The sequence below is a fragment of the Chlamydotis macqueenii genome, chromosome 3, assembly GCF_036417535.1.
Source record: "Chlamydotis macqueenii isolate bChlMac1 chromosome 3, bChlMac1.mat, whole genome shotgun sequence".
In the NCBI taxonomy this organism is placed as follows: Eukaryota; Metazoa; Chordata; class Aves; order Otidiformes; family Otididae; genus Chlamydotis; species Chlamydotis macqueenii.
The window spans coordinates 9,166,545-9,185,192 of NC_141558.1; positions in this window are offsets into that span (position 1 = coordinate 9,166,545).

Below are 18,648 nucleotides of genomic sequence, written 5' to 3' on the forward strand. Positions count from 1 at the left end.
AGATGACCTTTGAAGGTCCCTTCCAACCCTAACCATTCTATGATTCTATGATTCTATGATTCTATGATTCTACACTCCTCTTTTTAATGCATACTGGATGATAAAATGACTTTCCTCAAATAATGAAGTAAAATACGATTGTAAGTAACTATATAACTTAGGTAACTATATAAGTAACATAATAAGTTACAAAGAAAACATGAAATCAGACGATAACTAAAAATCCCCAAAGTTTTAAGTGCCAATACACATTTTGGCTGAGATGTATCAAAGTTAGGTAGCCCAGCTCATACTATTCAGGTCCTGTGGCCCTAAGTAAAACAAAAGGCTTGTGACAGGAACTTAGATATATATTCAGTTGCCTAATGGCATTTGAATTGCCTTTGGCTAATCTACCTGGCTTCCAGCTATTGTCATGTTAACTAAGCCCCTCTGTATGTTTTGGCTAAGTAGATGCAATGTTTAGATAGCTGAACCTTGTCCTATACTCCTTGGGGGAAACATAGGGAAATTTTTGACATCTTATTATGGCATGCAGAATGGAAATACCAAACAAGTGTAAACACATTCAAGTGCCTTGTGCTGAGCAAGAAGAATACTGTCAAATCTTTCTAGTTTTCCTGTAGGGTTCCCAGTTCACAGCCTAGGACTGTCTGTTGAAAGGGTATCAATACATCTTCTTTGAAAAAAAAACCTAAACAGTGCTTTTCTTTTTTTTTTTTTTTTCAGAATTTTCACTGAACTTGAGACATCTACCCTGTAAATATCTGAGGTAGCACCCTTTGCGGTCTTTAGAGTCAATGAAAAGAAGTAAATGAATTACTCAAAAAAAGAGCCTGATTTACCTGAAGTGGCTTTTTGGGATGAGATAAACTGCATTGTAAACTGTGTGTTTCTCTCCAGAAAACCAGAGATGGGGTTTAGTCCATCTAATTTTGTATTGTTGCAATGTAGTGACTGCATCTACATGAACCACATGTAGTTTGTACAAAAAATAGAGTGTAAAGAGAATTGTGGCTCATCAGCATTAAGACTGAGATCAGTTTCAGAAAGGTACATGTCAGTTTTCATGCCATGGGTTACCCTGGCTTGCAGCTACTACTTTGAAAATTCTGCAAACCCTGTGTCCTATTTACCTATCTCAGGTACCTTCTGATATTTCAAATTGTGTTAGATATCAATGCTTAGGCAATTTAATCCTGCCCTTGTACCTTCTTTATAGTGAGTTTAGTTGCTTTTAAGGTTAATTAACTCTTACTTGTTTTTAAGGACTGAGAGTTTCATTTAGTTGCCTGATCAGAAGCACCTAGTGCCATTTAAGATGATCCAAGGTACCTAAGACCTGCATACGGCTGGCAGATATGACACAGGACAAGCGAAAAATCCCAAATCCCTGCTTCTTAGGAGAGGTAAACTGAGATCAGGTGAGATAGCTCTAGAACTCATATATTTTGGTAGCTGAAATAAATGTCAGATTTCCATTGACCATATAGGGACTAGTATGGTAATTCTTTGGAGATTAAATGGAAATAAAATAGAAATAACATATTCCCATTACATGAAGATTTTCAGAAATCGTCATGTTAGAAATGTAAAAATATGCATTTCTGTTTTTTTTTTTTAATTAAAGGTTTATTTTGCCAGCAACAAAATCGTGAATAATATACATCCTTTCTGGCTTTGTAGTAATATGGAAAACTTGCACATATCCCAGCATGTCCAAAGGAAATTCACAGCATGGAAAAACTGAATTTTATTTTGTGTCACGGGAGCACTGTGATGCCACATGAACCTCAAGGTATTTTACTGGGAAGTATGGATTTTTTCAAAAACAAAAAGAAAATGAAGCCTTTTATTTCCTTGCTTGATTGTGGTGTGCATGTCTACTCATGCATCCTGCAACTCAGTTGTTGAAAGAGACACAGGAGTGTGAACAGTTCTTGAGGATTATCTGTGTCAGCTATGAAGGTAGATGCAGCCTGCACCTTGACTGACTGCGTTGCTTGCAGTTTGCGCATCCTGTACAGTCAGATAGTACAGCTTCCGTGCTCTGTGAGACGTCACACAGTCATAATGTCCCAGATCATCTGCAGCGATGATCTATTAGAGCTCATAATAGAATTGTAGAATCACAGAATCACAGAATTGTTTGGCTGGGAAGGGATTATTAAAGGTCGTCTAGTCCACCCCAACTGCAGTAAGCAGGGACATCTCCAACCAGATCAGGTTGCTCAGAGCCCCATCCAACCTGGCTTTGGATGTTTCCAGGGATGGGGCATGTACCACCTCTCTGGGCAATCTCTGTCAGTGTTCCACCACCTTCATTGCAAAAAATTTTTTCCTCATGTCTAGTCTAAATCTACCCTCTTTTAATTTAAAACCATTATCCTTTGTCCTGTTGCTACAGGCCCTGCTAAAAAAAATTTGTCCCTATCTTTCTTATAGGCTTTTAAGTACTTTAAAGTACTGAAAGGCCACAATAAGGTCTTTAAGTACTGGAAAGCCACAATAAGTTCTCCTCAGAGCCTGCTTTTCTCCAGTATGAACAACTCCAACTTTCTCAGTCTGTCCTCGAAGAAGAGGTGCTCCAGCCCTCTGACCATCTTTGTGGCCTCCTCTGGACCCACTTCAGCTGGTCCATTTCCTTCTTATGCTGGGGGCTCCAGAGCTGGACAAAGTATTCCAAGTGGGGTCTCATCAGAGTAGAGGGGCAGAATCACCTCCCTCGACCTGCCTGGCTACAGTCCTTTTGATACAGCCCAGGATGCAATTTCCCTTCTGGGCTGTGAGCACACACTGACAGCTCATGTCCAGCTTTTCATCCACCAGTTCCCCCAATTCTCTCTTGGCAGGGCTGCACTCAATTCCTTCATCCCCCAGTATTGATCCCGGGTTTGCCTCAAACCATGTGCAGCATCTTGCACTTTGCCTTGTTAAACCTCATGAGGTTTCCATGGACCCATTTCTCAAGCTTGTCCAGGTCCTTCTGGATGGCATCCCTTCCCTCCAGCGTGTCGACCACACCACACAACTTGGTGTTATTGGCAAAGTCGCTGAGGATTAAAGATTTAATTTCTCAAATTGCTGTATAGTTGTATCTTAATAAAGAAATATCTTAAAATTCATTTATTCTGATTGGTTGAGGTCATTATCAATTAGAGTGTTGGGAATCATTTAATATACAGTAAGATTTTTGTCATCAGAGACTCACTTTACAAATTTAATCTCTTGTTCTCAAATAAATGCCTCTTTTCTGATTTGCTGCTACTGTCAAAATTCTTCATCTCTATGTCATTAGCAGTCATGGGAACCTGTTTATCTTCTGACCCTGCTTCTCATCCCGAATCCAAAGATTTTATCTGCCTCAGGCAGAAATAAACACATCTTAACAGACATGAAACCCCATGGGAAGTGCAGATCAAAGGATGATAAATTCTACAAAATTCAATTTAAGTGATTATTTGTGGACAGTGAAGAGGGATGTCGTAGTTCAGCCCCGATCAGGACCAGACTACGCAGTCTCTCTCTCACTCCCCCAACCCTCTGAGAGAATAGGGGGAGATGATATAAGGAAAAATGGCTCGACGCTTGAGATAAGGATGGGGAGAAATCCTTAAAGTTACCGTCATGGGCAAAACAGATTCAACTTGGGGAAAACTATTCATTTATTTCTAAAACTAGCAGGATAATGAGACAGGGAACAAGATAACCTCCTTCCACCCCTCCCTCTTCCTGGGCTTAACATTATCTCTACTACCTTCCCCTCCTGAGCGGCACAGAGGGGAAGAGGGAATGGGGGTCGTGGTCAGTTCATCACGTGAAGTTTTACACCACTACTTCGTTGTCGGGGGAAGAACTCCTTGCATTCCTCCTCTGCTCCATTGTGGGGTCCCTCCCACAGGCCACAGTCCTTCATGAAACTGCTCCGGCATGGGTCATCTCTTCCACGGGGTGCAGTCTCTCCAGAACAGCTGCCCCAGCGGGCCCTCCAAGGGCCACAGCTTCCTTCAGGCATCCACCTGCTCCAGCGTGGGGTCCTCCATGAGCTGCAGGTGGATCTCTGCTCCTCTGTGGACCTCCATGTCCCTCCCACCCTCCAGGGGGACAACCTGCTCCACCATGGTTATCACCACAGGCTGCAGGGGAATCTTGGCCAGGAGCCGCATTACTCCTCCCCCTCCTTCTTCACTGACCTTGGTGTCTGCAGACGTTCCTCACAACAGGCTGGCAGACGCCTCTCAGGATCCTTTTTACATCTCATTCATTTCTCATCTCCTCTCCACTTCTTGCAGTTGGGCTGGACCAAGTCGGGCCCAGTCGGCCACCTGGCAAGAGCCCAGAGGGTGAGGCCTGCAAGGCCCACAAGGCTTGCGCCTCCCCCTCTCTGCCCCCACTCAGCTTCTTCACATCTTCTCCTCTCTTTTTTTTTTTTCTGTTTTCCCCTTAAATACATTATCGCAGAGGCATTATCACAGAACATTCTCCTACCCATTGGCTTGGCCTTGGCTAGCAGCGGGTCCGCCCTAGGCCTGGCCGAGTCCACTGAGTAAAGGGGAGCGACTTCTAGCAGTTTCCTACAGAAGCTACCACCTTAGGCCCCCCCTCACTAAACAAAACCAGAACAAGGGGTAAATGCACTCTTGTTTTTGACAAAGAGAATTTAAGAGCACTTTATATCTGCAGTTATGCCTGGTGATAATTTTTGCTTAGCTATTTTACTCTGTCCTCCCCATAGCTCATCACCTCCCCTTTATCAAAGGCTGTTTTTTCCTCCTCTCCCTCTGCTCATCTATCCAAGTTCTCTTTAATATTTTTTAATCAATATGTCTGAAATTAACAAAAACTCCTGTCTTAAGCTGTTAGGCTAGTCTCATTTTTATGGAGATATGCTAGAGAACTACCTTGTGGACAGTGAATATCACAGCTCTAATGAAAAGCAATGGGGAGCAGCAACGTGTGCAACCCACTTTTCAGGTTTTGCACCTGAAGATGGAATGGGACAGGAGTACAAGCCCTGAGAAACCTGGAAGTGTGATATTGGGAGGGAGATATATAAACACAGAGCAGACAACTTCACTTTAAGCATATCTGTTCAGAGAGCAGGAGCTAATCAGAACAGAATTTAGACATGGGGAGAACTGCTGTGAGTGTCTGGGTGCTATATGCAATAATGCTTACCAGTAATGACAGATATCTCAGCTTTGTAAAGTTCAGAGCTAGCTCTAATAAAGATCTCTGCAGACAATAGATGTTATGATTTTTTTTTTCAAGAGTCTTTAAGAAATTCCATAGGATTGGATGAAAAACAGTATTAGACTAATACTGAAAGGGCAAACAGGCTGACCTGGGTAATCATACTCTGGTTAGTTTGAATTTGGTATTAGAAAAAAAAAATAGAATGGATGACATAAGAAGAAATCAGCATATAATTAAAGAATAGAAATATTCTTCATGCCAATCTGTATAGTTTTTCTGTAAAAAAAAAAAAAAAGCGGCGTGCAACAAAACTACAAGCACTCTGAAAAAGACTGTAAGTGTATGGTACTGTCTACGGCCAGCTGTACCGGAAACAAAATCTGAAACTGGTAATTAATTTGGTAGCAACAGAGTGCCGGAAGCCAGAGCTGTAACCCATCTATTTCAGGTGATCATAGTGTCGTGGTAAAATATAAGACTACTGAATATTATTTTCCTGAGATTTCCTGCAGGAGAAAATACTTACTTTGGTGTGAATGATACTAGCTTCCAAACCATTATTTTTTTTCAGCACAAGAAGTTGCAGATACCTTCGATTTAAAGTCAGGTTTAAAGTCAGGTGCTCAAGGAACTTCATATGCAGAAACAAATAGAGTTATCAGTCTCCTAATGATCTATTCTCCCATTGATACTCCTGGGACTTTGCATAAAGGTCTCATTAATGCAAATGGAAATGTAGAAAGTACATGCCGAAATCAACAACTCCCCCTATTGTTATAACAGGTGAATAGTCCCCTTAGGCAAAAAATAACATTACTGCTTTCCTTGACTACTTCCTTCTCCTTATGAAACAAATCATGTTAAAAAAGTGTGATCTTTTGGGTTTATTTTAAGGAGAAGTCATGGGAGAAAGTCAGTGCAGAGGATTTATCAAAAACAACATTCTTGTTATGACCCAGCTCTGACCTGGTCTAGCCATATCATCAATCATGGTGACAATGGGCCATATTTATCCTTGGTGCAACTGCACTGTAATTGACAGAATTATGTTTAGAAGAGATTTGCCCTATAGCTGTTTCTTAAGAAGTCTGGGGCTACGATTAGTTGAAGGTTTGCCATTCTCAGCAGCTTGGATTAATGCGTACATTATGTAAAGGTATATGTCTGTTTCAGTTTGCTACATATGTTGTAGTTAAGAATTCATAGATGTTTGCACTTTGCTGCTCCAAGTTTCATTATAATCGAATGTGAAGATAACAGGGCCACAATCTAGTTATACAGTTGAAAGGCTGACAGAATAATTTGATCGTATTCTGCTTATTTACCACAATATTCTAGTATGCTTTGTGGCTTGTAATAAATGCTAGACATGGGACAGTTAAAAGAGGTAGCACTAACGATGTCCTACAGCAAAGAAATACCATTCCTGGATCTTTTATGACTGCATTTCCCAAAAACAACACATAGAGAAAGTGATAACTTATTTACATGGTTCTACTAAAAGAACAAAAATACTTGTCAGTGTCTAAGATGTCTACTCACTTTTTGTATCCTTCTAAATTTAGATCCCATTTAGTCAACTGGAGTGATCAAACCCAAACATGTTTAATACTATGAATGGAAATCTTCCAGTCAAACTCTTTGTTAGCATTAAGAGACTAGACCTGTTAAAAACAGATTGAGCTACCCAATGTTAAATAAGCAGTGTATTTCAACTTTTTATTTCCTAAACAAGTAATTGCCTTTACATAACTGTGTGAAATTGTTCCTAACCTGAATTAAGAGAAGTCCTAACATTGACTCCACTGGGGCTATGATTTCACCTTTATTACATTAATTAAATGTAATGTACCTCAGCATCAGAGCTCAAAATATTGATCAGTTAATGAAAGAGCAAAGATCAATGCTTAATGCAAGTGTCATCTGAAACACAGAAAGTAGGGATAGAATAAGTCCTGGTTTATTACAGTGTCTTGTGATACATATCTCATAGCTGTGCTTGTATCTGGGTATAAATGTGGAAAGCAGCACTTTCCAGAACTGAAAATAGTGATGAATTTGATATGGAGTAAATGGGCCATATATGTGAGGAAATAATTTACCAGCAGTAATGCTATATCGTCCAGCTAAATAACTAGCAATCTTACTCACCAGTAGGTAGTTGCATTCATCCAAATTAATTGGATTCACAATTAATCCAAACACACTGCTTAGGCACCAGAAATGAAGTTCTATGATCTCTTTAGAAGGGGAGATATAGAGCAAGATTGGACTGAACATTTTTTTTCTACAATTTTACTGGAAAACTTTCTGAGATGTACAGTTAATGTGATATGCAGTAACATGAGGGCTTTGTACTGAAATTCCATGTGGGGTTGTGTTATCAATCAATGCATCCTAGGGATTTACACAGAAATCTGCTAATGGAATCCAGTTAACTTAAAACTATGCCATCAGTAAGTGTCACTCTCACTATTTGGAGACATTAGCTATCACAGTAGTGTCTGGGAAAAATACAGAATACAGTACATGTAGTTCATAAACTGTTGTGAATTACATAGCAGCTCTTTCTGACTTTCTTTTGTCTACCTAATCTTAAGATTTTTAATAGCACTCTTCACCGTTACACTAGCACAAAAGATGATCAATTAAGAGAAGAAATAAATGTAAACTTTCCACTCGGTAAAATAAAATAAGTGTTGGAGGTCTTGAAAAGTACTAACTACATCTACGACTTAGACTCTGTGTCAGTGTTTCTCTGTCAGTGGGTTATAACCCCAGAGTCATGAAATGTCACCAGAGGGCTACAAGGAAGGAAAAATTTTATGGCAACTTAAAGCAAAGGATCTCTCACTCTCTTTTTCTTCACAAATCTTGTTAGGCTCAGTAATTTTTGTAAATCTCTTGAAATGCACATTGTGGCAATTACTTTTCTCACTGTTAGATTTGTAGCATATAGAGAGGGTACATAATTATTTTCTAGCATCTATTAGATAGTCACTGTGTAAAGGTTTATAATTCATACTTTTGTTAAAATGAACTCATACACTATACTAGCTAGCATTTGATAGCTAATGCACATTGAAATTCTTGTGAGGACAATGTGAATTTTAACACATCTACTGACAGGACTTATTGCCACTAGCATTGACCAGATAGTTTATGGTAAATGTACAGCAGGGCTTTAGCACATTAATTAATATGTGCTAGCCATAGGAGTTAAATTAACCTTTTTATCTAATAAAGATTATATCAAAGACTAATTTTTGCAGAATGCAAAAGTTAACAAAATTCACCACTCAGCAAAACCTTACTATATTTTCTTTCAGGGCTAATTAAACTAAAAAGCAGAAGGGTATTATGCCCATATTTAGAATTTACACCTGCATTTATCTCAGTGTTTAACAGAGCTGAAGCCTTGTGTATTAACAGTATTTATAATTTTCTTTGTTAGAAAGGTTGTGCTGATATGCGCTTTATTGAGTTGAAGCAATACTAGCTAAGAAAATGATCCCTGAGCTGTTCCTCACTGTTGTCCCTTTAGGAAGTTACTCCTCCTTCAGTCTCCTCCAGCTGCTCCTTCACTGCTGTCTCACTGCTTGCTGCACCCACTCATTTACCCAGCTGAAGGTGATGCCCTAGCTTCAACAAGTTTAGTAGCAAGTCTTTGCTCATTTGGCTTGTATGTGGTTTAAAGTTTCATTTTCTGAGAGGCTTACGTTTGATCATCTCTGTGATGGTCAATCGGAAAATCTCTAGTTTAAAGATAAAGACAAAGAATAAAGACGAATTTGCCAGAAAGTAATGTAGGTTTTTTCCATCATACATATGCATACTTACGTATTTAGGGTATTTCTTTTGCATGCATACCTGTGTATGTAAGTTATACTCCAGCTTTCCTTAAGAAGGAAAAAATATTAAAAGCAAAATCATAGGATGAAGAAACACAGAACATACACCTTGTGTAAGAAGTAATCTTGCTGCAGAAGAAACCACAGTTAGGAAAATAAGCTTGCAGTAACATTAAACATGAAACTGTAATTTGATGTTTATTTGGGTCAAAATTTTTTCAGATAAAAAAACAGAATAGTTTGCACTTTTGTCTCTGTGTCATTATATTTTTATTTCTTCTACTGTAATCTGATTTGGGGAACTGATCTAGCTGAAAAATGATTACCAAAGGACAAAATAAAGATCCTTTTTTTTTTTTGACTTGGTGAATTCTAGTTTATGACTAAGATACACATTTTTTTTGCCAGTTCTGTGGAAGGCATAGTGTCATGCAGAAGGAATTAGCAAGTTTATCTTCAGTGCAGCTCAAACTATGCCTGGGAATTGATATGGGAAGATGGACAGCTGACGTGACAAGATGCCTTACAATTATTAGACTTGGTTGGTGGGTGAGGAGATAGGGAAGATTCATATGAATGCTGAAGAAACAAGTCTGGTTTTTCTACATCCTCTTCTTCAGCTAAGCAGCATAGAGAAGCAGTGACCCAGTGTACTAAAAAAAATGAAGAGTGAAGGGCGAAAGGGATAAAGAAGGCCAAACTGCTTCATTGCCCTGGGCACTGAGTAGACTTTATAAGGCTTCTGATGGAATATATTTTCCCTATTTACAGGTAACCAGAGTCTGTGTTCTACCATTACCCATCTCTTTCTATTTACGAGAGTGTACTCGATGAGACAATAGAGAATCCTGGCAAAGTACCAGACAAAGTCTAACAACAACTAATAAGAGGAACATAGCCCCTAGATTCCTCATGGGGAGAGGGGAATAACCAGAATTTTTGCTGTCCTGTGGGATGCAATTATGCTGCCCAGAACCAAAGAGTGGCCTGTCTTGCCTCCTCTGTTTATTGAATGCAAACCTAATGTCTGGTTTCACTGCAAGTTCCCTGCTTAAGATTGATATCCTGAGGCCAAATTCGATAGGCAGCCAACCACTATACCTGCCAAGAGCTAGTATTTTCAAAAGAATGCATGCCAGTAGATTATCATGTCTGTTTCAGTTAGAATCAACATTTCTTTTCTAGTTCACTTAAAATCAAATACTCCATAGTCCGAGATATATGCCTTAATTCCCACACATTTTATAGCAACATGGTTCTTATATGTGATTCTGACATCCAGAAGAATTTGGGTTAAATTTTCAGATGCTTCTGTGATGTTGGATATTTAACTTATTTGATTCCCGACAGAAGAAACTTCAGGATTAATACCTGGCTATGTCTTCTCTGGGAATAAAAGTAGGAAAAATAAGCTGCCAACTGAAATATCTGAAATAGAATCAGTATTGCAAGTATCAGAGCTATGGCTCTTTCAAGGAGGCACTCAGAAAAAAAATGTGAGGAAGCTTTGAAATCTTTATGGGTCTTTCTTCATTGATGACTTAAAGGATATCATTCCAGTAAAGAAGAAACACACTGATCTCTGTGTTGTTTAGAATCTGCAATGAAATGTGCAGCTTGCAGAAACTGCGGGAAAAGGTGCAAGTGGAGCACACAGAAATTTTAATTTTTACTTTTTATGGATTTCAGACCTGACTGAAATCGCATTGTACAGTGTATATACAAAGACAACGGTTTTATCACACTGCTGATGTTTGTCAGGCTAACAAGATCTCCTAGAATCTGTGTCCCAGATTCATACCATTTTCTCTGCTGTTGTAAAGATCTCTAGAGTACCCGTGTGTATTTCTTTACTGGAGAGACATAAGTTTCCCCAGAGAACAATTTAGAGCACCTAGGATCAGCATTGCCCTCTTGTCGGACTTTATTATTGCAGTAAGCTACCATAAAATAATAACATCAGGTAAACTGGCTCAGACAGCTAAGATAACGATTTAGGCATCTCATTTAACTACCTAAGATCAGATGAAGCAATCCAGGCTGATGGCATTGCAAATAGCCATAACAATACGAAAAACAGTAATAACAATGAAGCAATATTCCTACATATTATGGAAAACTGACATACTTTATCATTGGTGTTATAAAATATGGGTCATTTTCTATCAAGTCACTAAGAAAATTAGTGAAGTGATGAAAGATAAAATAATGTCATACAGGGTCAATCTACCTTGTCATGGTGTTGGTTCTTTTGGACAGCCTATGATGAATAGTCTACAGAATCCTGATAAATTGAGTGAATAAGCACAGTTTATTATATATGACGGGGCAGCTGGAAGGTGGTAGAGTCTGTATCTGTTCCAGCGGGGAGAGACAAGCATAAAGAAAATCTTGGTTTTTATAGGAAAGAAAGAAGATCCTTAGTGATTTGAATCCACATCAAATTATACCAGAATAGAATAAGAATATTATATATTCACCCCCCAACAAAAAAGATTGTGCCATTATACATGAAGAGATGTGTGTTCTGTTGCTGGAATACAATCTCATTGGGATCACAGAGGTATGGTGGGATAACTCACACAATTGGAGCACTGCTATGGATGTGTACAGTCCAGGAAGATTAGGAGGGGTAACTGCCCTTTATGTCAGAGAGCAGTGGCCTGAGATGTAGCTGAAAATTTATGCATTAGGATTAGACAGCAAGCCAACAGTGGCAACATTGTGGTGGATGTCTGTTCCAGATCACCTGATCAGGAAGAAAAAATAGAGTCTTTCTTCAGAAAACAGGAAGAACCCTTGCATGAATAGACCCAATATCTGCTGGAGGGATAGCACAGCGAAACTTGAGACTGTTTCCTCTTGTCCTATCACTTGTTACTTGGAAGAAGAGACCAACACGCACCTTGCTACAGCCTCCTTTCAGGTAGTTGTATAGAGCAACAAGGTCTCTCTTCAGTCTTCTGTTCTCCAGACTAAACAATCCTGGTTCCCTCAGCCACTTCTCATAAGACTTGTTATCCAGACCCTTCACCAGCTTCATTGCTCTTCTTTGGACATGCTCCAGCATCTCAATATCTTTCTTGTAGTGAGGGACCCAAAACTAAACACAATATTCAAGGTGCAGCCTCACCAGTGATGAATACAAGGGGACAATCACTTCCCTACTCCTGCTGGCCACACTGTTCCTGATACAAGCCAGGATGCTATTGGCCTTCTTGGCCACCTGGACACACTGCTTGCTCATATTCAGATGGCTGTCAATGAACACCCCCAGGTCCTCTTCCAACAGGCAGCTTTCCAGCCACTCTTCCCCAAGCCTGTAGCATGGAGTAGTTGTGACCCAAGTGCAGGACCTGGCACTTGACCTTGTAAAACCTCATACAGTTGGCCTTGGCCCACCAATCCAGTCTGTCCACACCCCTTTGTAGAGCCTTCCTACTCTCAAGCAAATCAACACTCCCACCCAACTTGGTGTCATCTGCAGACTTACTGAGGGAGCACTTGAACCCCTAGTCCAGATCATTGATAAAGATATTAAACAGAACTGGACTCAGTACTGAGTCCCGGGGAACAATACTTGTGACTGGCTGCCAGCTGGATTTAACTCCGTTCACCACCACTCTTTGGGCCCAGCCATCCAGCCAGTTTTTCACCCAAAAAAAAAGAGTACACTGGTCATATAGGTTATAAAGAAGGCCAAGGTACTCAATAACTTCTTTGCCTCAGTCTTCACTGTTAAGATCTGCCTTTGAGTATCTGAGGCCCCTGAAGAGCCTGAAAGTGATTAAACCTTTGGAGCATCTTTCATATCAGGAAAGGCTGAGAAAGGAGAGAAGGCTCAGGAGGATCTTGTCAATGTGTATAAATACCTGATGGGAGGGGGTAAAGAAGATAGCTCTTTTCAGCAATATCTAAGGATAGGAGGCAATGAACACAAATCAAAATACAGGAAATTCAATTTAAAATAAGAATAAACTTTTTAAAATTTTATTTTATTTTTATTGTAAGGAGGGTCAGACACTGGAAAAGATTGCCCAGAGAGATTGTTGAGCCTCCATCCTTGGAGATATTAAAAATCAAACTGGATAATGCCCCAAGCAACCTGCTGTGGTTGACCCTACTTTGAACTGGGGATTTGGACTCGATGATGTCTAAAGGCATCTTCCAGCCTCAACTATTCAGTGATTCTGTGTGACTCTGTGATATATGTTACATTTTGTTAAACTTGAAGGAGTCGTAGCAGAAGTTAATTAAGCTGTAGTATACACAAACTCATGAAATCGCGGAGTTATACCCATTAATATTTCCTCCATTATTTATAAGTCATTGAAGTCTGTATCTTGCCATTGCCCGTCTCTTTCTATTTATATGTCTGCACTGAATGATGTGAGTAGAAGGCTCGAGGCGAGATTTTTAGAGAAAAGAGTAAAGCTAAGCCAATTGAAAGCAATTTCTGAAGGGAATAACATCAAAAACAAGGAGGAGAAATATTTGAAAAAGAGGAAAGAGAGTGAGGGATATTGAAGATATTATGTTTATGTGGCATTCTGGCATTTTTGAATGTCCTAAAAAAGAATTACACCAATAATGAGTTAGTGGATAAAGCAAAAATTTTGAGGAGAGGCACAAAGGAAAACATATAGAACATCAAGAGCATTTGAAGTGCTAGGAGGCATTTTCCTTGTGGAAAATATCTGAAAATCCTTAAGAGAGGTGATGAAGATTCCTTTAAATAGCTGAGCAGCTGATTTAAGCAGTCAGCCAAAAGCCTCAGTACAGCTTTACAAAACTACTGTGTTGCTATGAACTGGTGGAACAGAAGACAAAAGCAAAAATGCATCATGTCTTGACAATGCACTTTGACAGAAATTGGTCACAACTGGCTTAAACTATGTACTAAAGTAGACTTCACAAAATACCTGGTGTTCACTACTTGCTAGAGGTTAAAGAATAGATAAAAACCCCAGATCTAGTACATAAAAATGATAAAACAAAGATTCTTTGGGACTATGTTTTTACTCTCAAACACTAAAGTCAGAAAACTAGAACTTCTGTTCATTTTACAAACTGCAGAAACCAAATGTACCAGACACTGGTTGCTTTGAGAACATTTGTCAACAACAGAAGAAGTAAAATATTCCCATTATTGATAACAGATGGAATATATAGGAATAAGATAAAAGTATTACACATTCTGTTCAAGACTTTGCAGGGATATCAGAATGACCAGAGATTTCCATGAAGAATTCAAATTCTTTACCTGCTATTTTGAAGGCAGTTTCCATATTTATGTGGCACTTTGAAATCTTAGAATCTGATTAATCCCACTTCCGAGACATTGGCACTTGTTTATAAACTCAAGAATAATAACAATAGTGAGGATGTTGCTAAAGAAAAACTGAACAGTTTCATCTTCTACCAACTGTGACTGTAGGAAAGCATGTGAGAGAAAAGCTAGAGTCTAAAGCCAGCACCTAGTGTAGTGTTGATCTGACAGCTCCCACAGGAAAACAGCAGTGGTTTGAAGAGGAAAGAGTAACTCTGGAAGAAATGAACACTTTCAGTTTTCCTTATACTTCCTCAAATAAGGAAGTTGGAGATGGATGCTTAAGGGGAGAAAAAATTAAAAGTTTCAATGTAACCTGATGATAGTAAGTAGTAAAATCAAGGTTTCTGAAAATCTATGAGGGAAGAGTCACTGTAAACGAAGAGTGCATAACAAGCAAAGCTGACACATCAAATAGTTCCTAGAATGTTTTCTTATGGAAATTTACATAAGAATTTGGCTCAAAATGAATCTTTCTTTTATGGGTGATCTAGTCTCCAAAATTCTCATATTCCATATGTTGGCCTCCATAGTTGTTGATTATAACATGCCACATAATAATAAAAATCATAGTCTGAGATTTTAAACTAGGCATTGGTCTTAATGGTCTAAATATCCCTTCTGCTTCCTGTTTACCATGTCTAAACAAACAATACAGGTTTTTAGATGCCAAGGTGTAATATTGTGTCATAGTTTAGCCCTGATTGGGACCAGGCTACGCAGTCTTTCTCTCACTCCCCCCCACCCTCTGAGAGAATAGGGGGAGATGATATAAGAAAAAAACGGCTTGAGGTTCGAGATAAGGATGGGGAGAAATCCTTAAAGTTACTGTTACGGGCAAAACAGACTCGACTTGGGGAAAACTATTCATTTATTACTAAATAGAGCAGGAGAATGAGACAGAGAACAAGATAACCTCCCCCTACCCCTCCCTCTTCCTGGGCTTAACATTATTTCGACCTCCTTCCCCTCCCCGAGTGGCACGGGGGGAAGAGGGAATGGGGGTTATGGTCAGTTCATCACATGTTCTTTCATGCCACTGCTTCGTCATCAGGGGAAGAACTCCTCACATTTCTCCCCTGCTCCTTTGTGAGGTCCCTCCCACGGGCCACAGTCCTTCGTGAAACTGCTCCGGCATGGGTCATCTGTTCCATGGGGTGCAGTCTCTCTGGAACAGCTGCCCCAGCAGGCCCTCCAAGGGCCACAGCTTCCTTCAGGCATCTGCCTGCCCTGGCGTGGGGTCCTCCATGAGCTGCAGGTGGATCTCTGCTCCTCCATGGACCTGCATGGGCTGCAGGGGGGCAACCTGCTCCACCATGGTTATCACCACGGGCTGCAGGGGAATCTTGGCCAGGAGCCGCATTACTCCTCCCCCTCCTTCTTCACTGACCTTGGCATCTGCAGACGTTCCTCTCACAAGAAATATCCTTCACAACAGGTAGGCAGACGCCTCTCAGGATCTCTTTACATCTCATTCTCTTCTCATCTCCTCTCCACTTCTTGCAGTTGGACTGGGCCAAGTCGGGCCCAGTCAGCCACCTGGCCACCTGGCAAGAGGCCAGAGGGTGGGGCCTGCAAGGCCCACAAGGCTCATGCCTCCCACCTCTCTGCCCCCACTCAGCTTCTTCACATCTTCACTTATCTCTTTTTTTTTCTGTTTTCCTCTTCTTAAATACGTTATCACAGAACATTTTGCTACCATTTGGCTCAGCCCTGGCCAGCAGCGGGTCCGCCCTAGGCCCGGCCGAGTCCACTGAACAAAGGGGAAAAAATTTCTAGCAGCTTCTTACAGAAGCTGCCACCTTAGCCCCCCCTCACTAAATAAAACCGGAACATATTGTCTTTGTCATTGTACAAAATAATGAAATAGAGCACAGCATTATACTTATAACCATGTATCAAGTAAAAAATGTAATATAGTAATAATATTATATTACAGAAATAATTACATTACGGAAAGTACTTGTACAGCTGACATTCACTTTCTGAAGTGTAACTTGTTTTACTTTCCACATTACATTGAACTTGTCCCACACATTTGGAGATAAGACATGAGTGAGGGTTCTGTCAAAAAGAGGAGGTTGTGTCTGACTTGTAACTCAGCCACACAGCCAAGAATTGATAGTTCTTAAGGGACAATTATCCTGCACAAGGTTTGGAAGCTCCAACTTTCTTTATAAACTGAGCCATGACAGGCAATAAAACATACTTTGTCTGTATTCTTGATGCAAGTAATGAACCATTGAAGAAAATTCTTATGTGGACATAAGCATTAGATGTTGACAATACTAAAGAAAACTGAGAAATATGTAATTCATTAAAAATCAATTATTTTCTATATTAATTGTTTAAAACATTAGTGTAAAATGTAAAATAAATGCCATTTTATCTCTGTTGTTCCTATAGGAGAAGTGAAAAAGGTGTGGTTAATTTTTCTCAATGAGAAGTAAGAAAACATGTAAGTTTTCTTCTGTTCTAAAATACATTTTAAAAAAGCCCAAAGATAAAAACATTTTCCTGATGAGAAAAATGGAGGAGGATGGGGGCTGCAGGGGTGGCTTCTGTAAGAAGATACCAGGAGATGCCCCCATGTTGGACAGAGCCAGTGCCAGTCAACTCCAAGATGGACCCACTGCTGGCCAAAGCTGAGCCCATCAGTGACATTGGTAGTGCCTTTGTGATAACATGTCTAAGAAGGGGGAAAAACACTGCACAACAGCAACTGGGAGAGAGGATTGAGAGTATGTGAGAGAAAAAAAAACAACTCTGCAAACACCAAGGTCAATGAAGTAAAAGGGGAGAAAGTGCTCCAGGCACCAGAGCAGAGATTCCCATGCAGCCCATGGTGAAGACCATGGTATGGCAGGCTTTCCACCCACAGCCTAGGAGTGTGTGTTTTTGTGTGTGTTTTACACAATTTATACCCATAGGCACCATAACAGAAAGCTTGCCTGTTGACAATTTGCTGTGCCTTTCTCTAAATTAAAAAATATAGCAATGAATGCATTTCTAAGTGAGACAACATTTTAGGACTTCAGTTTAATACTACTGCAGGTTCAAAGGTGTTAGGGTCTCTTCAGCCATTAGTTATTCCACTGGTCTATAGGCAAGCTGTTGTAGCAGCTCTTAGAGCACAATTCTTCTCCCTTCAGTAAATAACAGAATTGTTCCCATGTTGTCTCAGTAGCATTGTGGCTTCCAGTCACTAAAGCAATTTCCTCAAGTCACTGACAGAAAAAACTTCACGATTATTTTTTTATTCGACATAAGCACAGATAGTCAGTAAAAGATTTAAAATGAGAGAAACATGAATTCAATAGTACAGTTTTTGCAATGTAATAGGATGCACAAACTCATATAGATTCCCTAAAAAAATATTATGAGTATCTACAGTCTTTACAGAAGAGGTTTTTCAAGCTGTGCATCCTTTCTTAGAGTGCTTTGACTGAGATGTAAAGCTCTGTTAAATTCTGCAGAAAGCTTGCTTCAAAAAAGGCAGACTAAAAACATCCATACAGAACAAAATTATACATGGGAAATGTGTAGGATGTTGCAAAAAATTAACAATTCTGCAATGACATAAAGAAAACTTAATCATCAACCTCTCCTACCCCAAAGGAAGAAGTTTTTTTACAATGAGGGTGGTAGAACAGTGGAACAGGTTGCCCAGAGAGGTGGTGGATGCCCCATCCCTGGAAACATTCAAGGCCAGCTTGGATGGGGCTCTGAGCAACCTGATCTGGCTGAAGATGTCCCTGCTCCTTGCAGGGGGCTTGGACTAGATGACCTTTAAGGTCCAGCCCTAACTATTCTATGGTTCTATGATTCAAATAAAAGCATAAAACAAAAACTCAGACTTTTCCTTATCACTTCAGTATACTAAAAGTAGAAACAATAGGAGTCACTGAGTACAGGTCAGAAGGTAGGAATACCAAATAAATACTAAAGGAATCTAATAATGTATGAAAAATCTCTGATCATTGAGGGTAAGGAATTACTTCAGTAGTCTATGAATTAATTAAATATGTGTGATAACAGCTGATGACATGTATTTGTCAGCTGAGGTATAAACAACACAGAGATGTTCAGCAAATGTTTCCACACACAGAAAGTAATGTTTAATGTATCAATGATATGTTAAGTATTCTTCAGTATAGAAAGGATGTTATGCAGCAATTGCTAAGTTTAAATTTCTTAGTTAGCAAACTTAGACAACTTGTTCCCTTTATTCAGAAAATAATTGACCATGAAACTAACTGGGTTACTAATGCT